Source organism: Hyaena hyaena, unplaced genomic scaffold (genome assembly GCF_003009895.1).
Source record: "Hyaena hyaena isolate Hyena2069 unplaced genomic scaffold, ASM300989v1 scaffold_125, whole genome shotgun sequence".
Taxonomy (NCBI): Eukaryota; Metazoa; Chordata; class Mammalia; order Carnivora; family Hyaenidae; genus Hyaena; species Hyaena hyaena.
The window spans coordinates 3,045,117-3,058,408 of NW_024080757.1; the positions used below are offsets into that span (position 1 = coordinate 3,045,117).

Below are 13,292 nucleotides of genomic sequence, written 5' to 3' on the forward strand. Positions count from 1 at the left end.
AAAAAAAAAAAAAAGAAAAAATATAAAGCAGTATCTTATAGTAGTGTTATCTGCATACGAGATTTGTTAGGAGAGTTTTTACAGTATCAAATACCCAGGTCCCATTCTGAATTATAAGCTCCAAGGAGTGGAATTTAAGGACATTAACTTAAAACTTGCCCAGATGATTCCACTAAATAGCCCTGATGGAGAACCACCATTCTCCCAGGCAGAGATTCTCAATCTTCTTTTTTTTTTTTTTTTTTATGTTTATTTATTTCTGGGAGAGAGAAAGCGAGAGCTTGAGCAGGGAACCACAGAGAGAGCAGGGAAAACACAGATTCTGAAGCCTGAGTGTTCACTGTATTCACCTGAAGGGCTTTTGGAACCACCAGAGACCAAGCCCCAGGGCAATGAATCAATCAAGGGGAACGGGGTCACCTGGCAAGCTCAGTAGGCAGAGCTTGCAGGTCTTGGTCTGTCTTGAATTTGAGCCCCAAGCTGGGAGCAGAGATTACTTAAAAAACAGGGGGAAAGGGAACAGACCCTGGGGATTGATACTACTTTTTAAACCTTCCAGTAATTCTCATGTGTGTAACCACACTGTGAACCAAAGTCCTACACCAGTAGTTTTCATAGTTCATGGTTCCCAGATCAGCATGATTAGCACCGCTGCGAAACTTGGTAGAAACAAAAATTCGAGGGCCCCACTCCAGACCTCCTGAATCAGATACTCTAAGTAGAGCCCAGCAATCTATAACAAGCCTTGCAGGTGATCTTGACGTGCACTGACGTTTGAAGATCTTTATCCTGGAGTTAGTCTTTCATAAAAACCATCTAGAATGTTCATCAAAAATATATTACCTCATCAGCTGATTTCAACAAGGGTGCCAAAAAAAATTCAATGGTGCGGGGGAGAACAATCCACATGCAATGAAAGAAGCTGAAGTCTTTCCTCACATTACATCCAAAAATGAACTAAAAATGGACCACAAACCTAAATTTAAAGGCTAACAAAATAAAACTCTTAGAAGAAAACATGGAAGTAAATCTATGTGATGTTAGATTAAGCATTATTCCTTTCTTAGCTATGACACCAAAAGCACAACCACCAAAAAAAAATGGACTTCAGCAAAATTAAAAAATTTATATGCTTCAAAGGACACCATCAAGAAAGTGAAAAGAGAACCCACACGATGGGAGAAAGTATTTGCAAATTATAGGTCTCGTAAATATCCAGTATCAGAACACAAGTACAGAAGTCAACAATAAAAAGACAAATAACCAAATGTAAACTATGACAGAAAAGATAAATACATTCGTCTCCAAAGAAGGTATACAAATGGCCAATAAGCATGTGAAAAGATGCCAATATCTTTAACTATAAGGGAAATCCAAATCAAAACCACAATGAGTACCACCTCACTCCCACTAGGATGGCTAAAATAATAACAACAACAACAGCAGCAGCCTTGAAAGGATGTATATTCGATCACCCAGAAAGAGAAAAGGATACAGGGCTAAGCTCTGAGGAACTCCAAATTTAACTGCCAAAAAGAAGACAACCAGGCTATAATCGAGACTAAGAAGCAGCAACCAAAAAAGGAGAAAACCAGTAGGTGATAGAAGGCAAAGGAAGAGAGGACGTCAAAGAGGCCGACAAGGTCAGCGCTGCTGAATGTAGATAAACGGTTGAAATGAATGAAAATGTCTCTTAGATTTAGTGACATGGCATGATATGGAGCTGATGCCACGATGCCGTTTCCAATTAATGACGGTGGCAGCATTACTGAGACACACGGCTGCCTTTCTGAACATTCTAATGTGTAACGCTTTATTCAAGTATGAAAGGTTCGAAATAAATAAGTACCTTGATTATCTGCAATCGGTCTCAAGTCCTCTGGAAAGATAAGTCTGGAAAATAAAACCTGATTAGAAAAAGTGAGCTCCCAACAAGTTCACGAAACCACAGTAAGGACTCTTTAAAACTAGTTAAAAGGGCTTAGACTTCATAAAAGAGTGCTTAATACGGCAAAGTTGATGACGGTCCACACCACTTCCAACTTCTTACTGACTGAGTCGGGCGTGCTTACATCCACCCTATGGGCCACGATGGTGACCGGCGTCCGGCCGCGGTAATACACACTGCCCAGCACGACCACACGTCTGCGTGATTCAACTAACACCCACATACAATGGGCGTTCGGCAGGGAGGTTCCTACCCAGATCGCCTTGCACCAGAAACACACGCGTCGTCCCGAAATTCAGAGAGAGGCTTTAGGAGTACAAAACGGGGGGGGCGAAAGTGAAAAATCAAGACACTGGCCCCTCTGGCCAACTTGTGTTTCCGTTCTTGAGGCTCAGCTCTGTGAAAGCTCCCTGACCGCGGAGAGCCTCGTCCCATCCGTCACACAAATGCAGCGCAGAAAGGGGGAAAGCGAATGACATCAGGTTGGACACTAAGGGACGAGACCCTTTAAACATTCCTCGCAGCCCTGCGGCACGCATCGCCCACGGCTCTGTCCTCACTGCCGGCAGCGCTACACGCCTCCCGAGTCCCTGACCCCGGCTGGCAAGTCCCGTTTCAACTACGAACCAAACCGGCGAATGCCCGAGAAAGACCGAAACTGGGGAAAAAAGGCTCCGCCATTAAAGGAGCTCTGGCCACCCTCTGCCCCACACTGATGCACCCGCCACCCTGACCCAGAGATGGGGGAATAACACACCAGTCCAAAGAGAGGATCCCACGCCGTTCTGCGGGTACGGGCAGCCCTTCAGACGGAGCTCGCCATGACACCTACGTCCCGCCACGCTTAGTTGCGCATGCTCGGCGACGGTGGCCCGGAGAGGGCAAATTGCATCATCCCTGAAAACGCGAGTTCAGGTCTAACTTATTTACGTAAAGATAAGACTTAGAATTTTTGGGGGTGCAAGAGCGAACTTATACGCCAAAGCCTCAGGTTCTTAGAATCGATTAGTAGCCATCTTCTGCTGAGCTGTTACTATGTGTCAGGCACCATATTAAGCTCTTAACATAAGTATTACTTTTTGTTTATTTTACAAGAGGAGAAACAGAGAGCGTAAATACTTGCCTAAAGTTACTCTACTGGTAGTGACAGCCCTCTGTGCTGAATTCAACTCTGCCCAGCTCTGAAAGAACCTGCTCTTTTCATTTCATTTTACTTGCTTCCTCAACCTTTTGTGAAATGAGGTCATACTGGAGAAGAGAGTAGAATAGGACAAAGAACAATTGTATTACACAATATAGATCATTTAACAACAAGAAAGAAGGGTTTTTTTTTTAACCCTTAGAAGACACTTTAGCAGCTACATATTAAGGCACTTTACCAGAGAAAGAACTTTCCTGGAGTATACTGATTCTGACCTTGTTACCTTGTGAATGTTCGCTCGGGTTATTACATTTTACTCAGGACCCTGTGCTTGACCTTGTTTACCAGAAGAGCATCTCCACTTTAAAAAATGAAGACGTTTGGCCATGAGCAAGAAGTCAGAAATCATGAGCTTTATTCCTCATGATTCCTTCTAATTACAACAGCACCCTTTGCTCACTATTTTCATGAAAAAATCTCCTGTGACCTGGAGTCCACTGCAGCCCCTACCCAGCTGAATTAGAATTGCATGTTTAGGTTGCCCTATCTAACATCTGTTACTGTAATCCCACTGCCTAGCACATAATCTTGCACTTAATGGCCTCTCCACAAGCATACCTTTAATGAATGAATGACCCCACCCCTTTCCCTCCAAGATCTAGTTGAGTTCAGGTAAACAAATGTTACTGAGTGCACACCACAGGACCTCAAGCACTGTGCTTGCTGCTAGAGCTAGAAAGGAAAAAAGAGACAACTCCCTACCACTATTTGTGGCGACTTCAAGGATATCGTTTCCCTAGAGAAGAGCAACGGCTGCGGAAGATGAGTGCATGGAGACCAGTGGAGCCCAAGGGGTGAGGTTCTTCTTCTTACATAAGGGAGTCTAGAATCCCCACAGTGGAAGTGAGGAGGGTATGCCAGGCTAAGGAAATAGTAAGAGCAGATGCATGGAGGCCTGAAACTATAAACTCTAATATATTATAAAAGCACAAAGAGTTAAAATGGGTGATGTTGGTATGGAAGGGTGGATAGACAAAATGCAGGGACCAGAAGAAGATGAGCCTTGTTTGCCAAAATAAAGATATTAGACCTAATCCTGGATATGTTAGGTGGCATGAAAGCATCTGCACGGATTATTCTTTCCGGAAGATGGGTTTAAGGACAACACTTCAGACATGAATAAATATTGAAAACCTAAATAGGCTTGTTGGCTGTGAGGAATGGGGAAACGGGAATGGAGGATGCTTTTAATATGAATCACTTGAAATGCCAGTGATGGTGCCTCTAGGAATTTATCTTACAGAAATGTTCACAGTTACACAAAATGACGTATGTGCCAGATGATTCTTTGAAATGTTCTTGTAATAACAAAATACAGAAACCCTCTCTGGCTTCTCAAAGGGATTTGTTAAATATATTGATGGTATCTATACAGCTCTTAAAAAAGAACAAGATTGCCTTATGTTCGATTTCCCTCACTCTTTCTCTCTCTCAAAATAAATAAATAAAATGTTAAGAAGTTAGAAAAAGAACGAAGTTGCTTTTAAGGTACTACCCAAGACATTGTTAAGTAGAAAAAGAAAGTGTCTGAGTATAGCTATTGCAATATATATATGTATAAAAATATATATATTGGCTATAGGAAGATTTACTTTTCCCTGTATTTCCTTTTGTAACTTTTATTTTTGTGGAAATGTACTACTTATTCAAAACATAAAGACACATTTTATAAATAAAATTAAAATAACTTACTAGTCTGTTATTTTGTAGTATTAAGCTTTGTCCTTTATATTAATACTTAAATTTTAATTTTTTTTGGTGAGATATACATAACATAAAATTAACCATTTAGCCATGTTTAAATGTGCAGTTCAGTAGCATTGAGTACATTCCCATTTTTGTGCAATCATATATCAACATCCGTAGCCAGAACATTGTCATCCTCATAAACTAATCTGCACTCATTAAACAATTTCCCTTTCGCTCTCCCAGATGGCCGCTGGCAACCATAGTTCTCCTTCCTGAGTGTATGAATCTGACTACTCCATGTAAGTAGAATCAGACAATATTTGTATCCAGCTTATTTCGTTTAGCATAATGTCTTCAATGTCAACATAGCAGCGTGTGTCAGTATTGACTTCCTTTTTAAGGCTAAATAATATTCCATCATATGTATATATCACATTGTGTTTATATATTTTACATCTCTATGCTTCGATTCTCAGATTAGATTATAAACTTCGTAAGAATAGACACTCTATCTTGTTACTGGCTTTTCAGCCCATAATGTAATATTAAATGCTTTGTAAATGTTTGGTGGGAGGAGCACCTGGGTGGCTTAGTTTGTAAACTATCAGACTCTTGATGTCAGCTCAGGTCTTGATGTCAGGGTTGTGAGTTCAAGGCCCACGTTGGGCTCCATGCTGGGTATGAAGCCTACATAAAGAGAGAAAAAAGTTTGGTGGTAGACAAACCAATATGTGTGTACAAAGACACACTAAAAATGCAAATGAACCTATAAAATAATAGTAAAGGCTAACAATTTTTGAGAACTTAGAAGTGTGTGTAAGTAACCACTTTAAGCCCTCGCCGAATTATCAGATTCATCACAATAACTCTATAGGTAATCCTATAAATTAGTAGTACTATTACTATTCTCTTATTATGCCCTTTTAACTCTTATTATGCTCTTTTTACAGAGAAGAAAACTGAAACTTGAGTAGTCCTATTTCAGTCTTTTTTAACAACTTTATATGAATACTTTAGAAGAAAGAAACTATATGCTGTAGTTACAAATGCAAAAAGTCACATAGAGGAAGATAGTGAAAAGGAAAAACAAAAGGGGAAGCCTGTGACTCTTGACCTTGGGGCTATGGGTTCCAGCCCCACACTGGGTGGAGAGCTTACTTAAAAATAAAATCTTAGGGGCGCCTGGGTGGCTCAGTCGATTAAGCATCCGACTTAAGCCCAGGTCATGATCTCGTAGTTTATGAGTGCGAGCCCCATGTCGGGCTCTGTGCTGCTGATAGAGCCAGAAGCCTGCTTCAGATTCTGTGTCTCCCTCTTCCTCTCTCTGTGCCCCTCCCCGACTCGTGCTCGCTCTCTCGCTCTCTCTCCCTCTGAAAAATAAACATTAAAAAAAAATTCTCCAAAACTTAAATCTCTCTACCCTTGTGTATTGTTGTTGTTTCATTTTAAAGGTGGGGGGGGGGGACGGGGCGCCTGGGTGGCTCAGTCGGTTAAGCATCTGACTTCAGCTTAGGTCATGATCTCATGGTTTGTGGGTTCGAGCCCCAAGTCAGGCTCTGTGCTGACAGGAGCTCAGAGCTTGGACCCTGTTTCAGATTCTGTGTCTCCCTCTCTCTCTGACCCTCCCCTGTTCATGCTATCTCTCTCTCTCATAAATAAATAAAAAACATTTTAAAAGGGGGGGGAATGTACAATAAAATCTATAAGCCTTCAGACTGATGGATGCCAATTTTCATGTATATCTTTACAAAAAATGAAGAGAAAATGTAGGCAATAATGAAGTTAGAATTTGTACTATCTCAGCCACTAACCAAGAAAGAAAGAATGCAACATGAACATTAAAAACATTTAGGAACAGATATTTTTGTTTTAGCTTATAGTGTGAGCATTTAGTTAGTATACTTATAAATTTGTACCAATCCATTATCTTTTTGTGAGAAATAAATCATGCACTTAATTCACCCCTGAAAAGTGCTAAGAAGTTCAATGAAGTTTTCTGTGTAGAATATTAGATAAGTTTGGTAGAATGAAATTTAAAATGTATTAATCTACATTTTATATGAGCTCAGGAAAGCATGAGTGTTCCCAATGTTTAAAGTTCAGCAGGTCAACTTGTATTATGTTAGTGTATTATTATTTATGTAAGCTTCCCATTGCCTGTGACAGAAAGATAACTGTAATTTCTTAAGCAGAAAGAATGGAAGGGAACACATGAAAATTGATGCTAGACCCAGGAGTTTTTATTGGACCTGATAAATTAAGTGTCAGAGTAAACTCCCCCACTGGACGCCATACAATTAAAGCAGTTTTTTAGGAAGACTTTGCAGGTGTTGGTTTTCATGAAGGATTGAAGATCAGAAAATAAGTTAGGACATTATCACGATAGTCTAAATATGAAGCCAAGGAGAAAGATGGCTGACAGTTGAGATAGAGAAAAAAGAAGGGATACAGAAAGTATGTCAAAAGAAAATTTGCCCCAAATGGGTGGATGCTTCAATGGAGAGGTTAAAAAGGAGGGGCACCGATATCTTAAGAAAACTGAAAAAAGATCATATAAAACCATGATGTGAAATAAATTGAACTGCTGTTGTCCTTGAACTAAGGCTGAATTTTCTCCGTGGCTTCTAACCACCAGAGGTCAGAGTGCTATACTTCCAGTCGTGGCAATGTGTATTCTATTGGTTTACACAAATAGGTTTGGCTCAATTCTAGAATTAATTTCATCTTTTGATTCTTCCATTCTTAGTATAAGTGGTGTGAGGGCTGTACCTGTGGGCCGGGCCAGAGCAGGGAGAGCCTCAGGGCGGTAACCCACACCAGGCGGGGGCGAACTTCCGGCTCTCAATCAGACCTGAGAACCCGCAGCTGGAGCTTTTGAAACTGCCAGGTGGAAAACACCTGCCTGGGGCCCGAGCTGCTTCAGACAAAAATAGATCTGAAGGTTGAAGGGAGAAATCAGGGTGTTCTGAGGATGACTATAAGCCTCCCTGCATTCAGCTTACTTGAAGCTGGCTTTACTTCTGGGCTGTTGAGTTTTGTGAATGAGTAAAGGCCCCCTTTTTATTTCTTAAGCTAACTTGAGTGGGTTTCTTTCACTTGCAACTGAAAAAGTATTCCTAAACTTCTTAGCTTTACACGGTGTCTTGATTTATTTTTTTATGTTTATTTATTTATTTTGAGAGAGAGGCAGAGAGAGCAAGCAGGGGAGGGGCAGAAAGAGAGAGGGAGAGAGAGAATTTCAAGCAGGCTCTGCACAGTGGCCTAAACTCACGAACCACGAGTTCATGACCTAAGCTGAAACCAAGAGTCAGACACTTAACTGACTCAGCCACCCAGATGCCCCATAGTGTCTTGATTTTAAAAATAGTAGTTTATATCTTTTGTCTAACTCCTAATTACTTATAAATAGCTGTTGGAAAGAAGCATATGTTTTTCTATTTTTCAATAACATATGACTCAATACATAATAAATTTACTGAGTCATAGAATAATATATTTATACTGTATATAGAGTAACAATGACTGTTCTTTTTTTAATATCATTATTTTTAATGTTTTTTATTTTTGAGAGAGAGTGAGAGAGACAGAGCCCAAATGGGGAAGGACAGAGAGAGCAGGAGACAAAGAATCTGAAGGAGGATCCAGGCTATGAACTGTCAGCACAGAACCAGAAGCGGGGCTTGAACTCACAAACCCCGAGACCATGACCTGAAGTAGGAGCTTAACTGACTGAGCCCCCCAGGCGCCCCTAACAATGACTGTACTGAATGCTTAGAGAAAAAAAGAAAAAACAGACTACAACCTGCCTTCTTACAGAAGTAATGCCTTGGCCCTCTCCGCCCATCACATCAAAGAGGCATATGATGTTGAAATGTCTAATTACCAGTGATGTACTTTGAACACTTGATCTCTCCAACAGAAAGTTACTATCTTTCTCTTTGATATTAGTAAGTGCCTGTGTGAAGATACTTTGAGATTGTATAAGTATCTTGTTTCTCAGCATGTATTCATCCACTAATTTTAGTATGCCCTAATGATTCCTGTAAGCAACAATTATTACTATGATATTGGCCAAATGATAATTTTCCATTGCCATCATTCCTTCTACTTTTATTATTAGATGAGCTGTTCCTCCCCATTATTTATTTATCTGTCTAATTATTTATTCATATTACTATGAACTCATAGATGTCTGTTTTATTCTATGGTTTATAATCCATTACTACCATTAATTTGCTGCTTCAGTTATCCCAGATTTGGCCATTGGTCTTTGGGATGGCCTGTGTTCTTTTGACAAGTCTGATTTGTTTGTTTGTTTCTTTGTTTGTTTGTTTTTTAGCATGTTCTTATTTTTTGGAACCACAAGATTTTCTAGGTTCATCCAGCTCTTTCTCTGCCCCTTGGAATCAGCCAGTTCTTCAAGGAGTTATGCATGGTTCCTTTTAGTGAGAAGTAACACTCACAAACCAGTATGAATGCTAGGTATGCTCCTTGCTAATGGGGGTCAATGCTTTAGGGGCTCAGTTTTAAATTTCTTAGGGGCGCCTGGGTGGCTCAGTCAGTGAAGCATCCGACTTCGGCTCAGGTCATGATCTCACGGTTCGTGGGTTTGAGCCCCGCATCAGGCTCTGTGCTGACAGCTAGCTCAGAACCTGGAGCCTGCTTCAGATTCTGTGTCTCCCTCTCTCACCCTCCCCTGCTCTCTCTGTCACACTCTCTCTCTCTCCCTCTTTCTCTCAGGAATAAATAAAAAACATTTTAAAAATTTAAATAAATAAATAAATAAACTCCAGATGCCTATTAGCATCCAACTGGACTGTTAACTTGGCAGTTCGATGGATGAGTCTGAAGTCTGGGGGAGAAGTTTGGGCTAAAGACGTTAATTTGTGAATCATTGGCAGATAGATGACATCCAAAGCCAAAAGACTAGATGAGATTAGCTATGGAATGAATATAACTAATGAAGAGAACAAAAGACTGAGGGCTGGTGTATTCCAATATCAAGATGAGGAAGGGGGTGTCTAGCTGGTTCAGTCAGTAGAGCATGCGACTCTTGATCTTGGGGTTGTGAGTTTGAGCCCCATATTGAGTGTAGAGGTTATGTAAAAAAATGAAACATTAAAATTTTTTTTAAATAAAAATAAATTGGGGTGCCTGGGTGGCTCAGTCGGTTAAGCGTCTGACTTCAGCTCAGGCCATGATCTCACGGTTCGTGAGTTCGAGCCCCGCATTGGGCTTTGTGCTAACAGCTAGCTCGGAGCCTGGAGCCTGTTTCAGATTCTGTGTCTCCCTCTCTCTCTGACCCCCCCCACCCGTTCATGCTTTCTCTCTCTCTCTCTCTCTCAGAAATAAATAAAACATAAAAATTTTTTTAAATAAATAAAAATAAATGAAAGATAAGGGAGAAGAAGAGCCAGCGAAGAAAACTAAGGAGGAGCAACCAGTGAGGTAGGAAGAAAATGGTATCCCAGAAGCCAAATAATGGAAGTGCATCACAGAGAAGGGAATGATCAACAGTGTCAGATTATGCCAATAGGTCAAGTAAGATGACAGAATTAATCATTGGATTGAGCAACTTGTAAGGACAATTCTAGTGGAATGGTGTGGGTAGAAGTTAAAGGAAGTGGATTTAAGGGTGAAGGAGGGAACAGAACTGGAGACAGCATGTATGGACAACTCAGCAGATTTGCTGCAAAGGGAAACAGAAATACTGGACTATAGAGTGGAGAAAGTGGGTTCCTTCTTTATGAAGGAATTTATTTTACATAACACTACATGTTAACTATACTGTAATTAAAATAATTTTTTAAAAAAATAAAGGACTGTTATTGAAAGATACAAGGAACAAGAGATTGTTCTATGCTAAGTAAGAACAATCCCATGAAGACAGAGAAATTGATGATGTAATACAAAGAAGTGGAAACTATTGAAATGTTATTCCTGGGAAAAGACAGTGACTATTTTCGAACCATCATACCACAGGCCTGAAATATAAATATTTGGGGAATAAATAAAGCTGTTCACCTAGTTTTAAAAGTCAAATACAGGAGTGTCTGGGTGGCTCAGTTAAGCATCCAACTCTTCATTTCAGCTCAGGTCATGATCTTACCCTATCAAACTCCCTATCAGGCTCTGCAGTGGGTGTGGAACATGCTTGGGATTCTCTCTCTCCCTCTCCCTCCACCCCTCCTCCCACAAAATTTTTAAAAAGTGAAATGTATTTGGCTGATGTTATTTTAAAATTCCAACTTAAGAAAATGAGACTTAAAAAAAAAACCTAGAGCTTTCTGAGACGTTCATTAGCAGTGACCACCAAGAGTTAACAAGTGGCGCCCGGCTGACTCAGTTGGAAGAGCACACAACTCTTGATCTCAGAGGCCTGAGTTTGAGCCTCACACTGGAGGTAGAGATTATTTAAAAACAAACAAATAAATAAATAAATATATAGATATATGTATATATATACACATATATAAACTTAAAAATAAAAGTCAACTAAAATAGGGGAGACTGGCTGGCTCAGTCAGAAAAGCATGATCTCTCAGTCTCAGGGCTGTTACTTTAAGCCCCACATTGGGTACAGAGAATTAAATACATACATACATACATACATACATACATATATACATAAACTTTTTTTAAGTCAATTAAAATGTTATACTAAAAATCTATTTCACTTGGAAGTCTCAGAATGTGGCCACTTCCAGGAAGATGTGGAAAGATAAAATCCTTTTCTTCTTTAACCATAGGACATTCATGGCTTTTGTTAAAAAAAAAAATACATTCATTAATGCTTGCTATTAGCCACATCTCTCACTTCTTTGCAAATATTTTCTTACTAGTGATAAATCTATTGGGAAAACTCAGAGATTTTCAATTCCCCTGAGAACAAATCTCTTTGAGAGTGAATGGCAGAAATAACAAAGGCCACAGAGTGCTTTGCTACTCGGAAACTCTGCCCGGGAGCAGAACAGAGCCTGATTTTTTAAATTTTTTTTTATGTTTATTTATTATTGAGATGGAGACACAGAGCATGGAATGGGGGAGGGGCAGAGAGAGAGGGAGACCTAGAATTTGAGGCAGGCTCCGGATGCTTAACCGACTGAGCCACCCAGGTGTCCCGAACAGAGCCTGATTTTATGAGAATTTAATCCTCTCAGACTGCAAGAGAAACCACGTTTCAGTTGAAATACCCAAGCAGGAGGAAGAAGAGGGAGTATTCAACTTTGTTTTATTCAGTTTTTGGATTATTTGGTTATTCTAAATTTCTCGATGACCCCCTTTGGGGTTGTTGTTCTTTTAAGGAGAGTAAGAACGAGAGAAAAGAAAACCTAACCCTGGACAAAATAAAGGAGACAAGACTTTTTTTGTCTTACTTTTTGTTGTATTCTTATAGTCACCCTCTATGATTTCTCAATAAATGACTTGTAAGGAGGCGGAAAAAACATTTAGTAAAAAGGCACTCAGCAAATAATTACAACATTTATTTTCAAAGCAGATTTAATTATTTTATGCATAAATATGGGCAGAATTCATATCCTAAATGAATTCTCAAAGCAAAACTATACTCCCTGAAGTTTTGTTTTTCCATAACTATGATGTATTATTATGCAAAGGACACATGTTTATTTTTATTTTTTAAGTTTATTTTAAAAATTTTTATAAGTTTATTTGGTTGTTGACTATCTTAAGTAATGGGGGGAAACAATACAGTGCTTAATCCAAAATAATCAAGTCTTTTATATTTGACTTTGAAAAAAAGTTCAATATTTAGCCATGAATGTGGAAAATTTGAACATTCTAATTTTTTTTAACTTCAAATAAAGCAGTGAAAACATACTGAGTAAAATCTTATTTAGCTCATAGGCTGGCCCTGCATAAATCACACTTGCAATAAGTAGATGGTAATCAACCGCCAGGAAGTTTCTCAGCTTCCTTATCTATCATTTAGCAACTATGGCAGATAGCCGTTGTTTTTCCTTATCCGGAAGAACCTATTCTAATTCTCTGGGGTTCTAATTCCATGACTACTTCAGCCTCTACTAGTGGGCAAGTGAGTAAGACCAGTTCAATCAGAACCTCATATTCCTCTGACTATAGTACTGGATTTCATGCATACATATAACTCTGGCCAGACTCAGCACCATATCCTATCCTTCCTGGCCATATGTTCATGGATGAGCACATGGTCACCACTATGGGTCGCCAGCTGCCATTTTTTTTTTTACAAAATATGACCATGCATTTCTGGCCCTCATTGATTGATCTAGAGTCGACTTCTGTCCAAAACTGAGGCAGTCAGAGCTCTTTCCCCATGATTTTGAAATTGAAACTAAGAAAGTCCAGTATCACTTTTGACATCTCTTTAACAAACAAGTGTATATTAGGGGGCTTCCATGTGACTGTGGAAGAACAGAAAGACTTCTAGAAGAAAGAAGCCATCAGGAAGAGAGA

The 13,292-nt window shown here is 39.6% G+C and overlaps 1 protein-coding gene across 7 annotated transcripts in view; it reads right to left on the reverse strand.

Annotated features, from left to right (window-relative positions):
* The window catches only part of CDKAL1 (CDK5 regulatory subunit associated protein 1 like 1), a 706,117-nt gene extending 703,330 nt beyond the window's left edge, over positions 1 to 2,787 (reverse strand). For 5 of the 7 annotated variants that reach the window (XM_039237460.1, XM_039237461.1, XM_039237462.1 and 2 more), the window contains exons 1-2: positions 2,706 to 2,787; positions 1,850 to 1,893 (exon numbers count right to left, since the gene is read on the reverse strand). The gene's annotated coding sequence lies outside the window, so the exon portion shown is untranslated. Of the gene's footprint in view, positions 1 to 1,849; positions 1,908 to 2,705 lie in introns of all 7 variants that reach the window. The other 2 variants (XM_039237458.1, XM_039237459.1) reach the window with 2 other exon arrangements.
* Between the last annotated feature and the right edge of the window lie 10,505 nt (positions 2,788 to 13,292).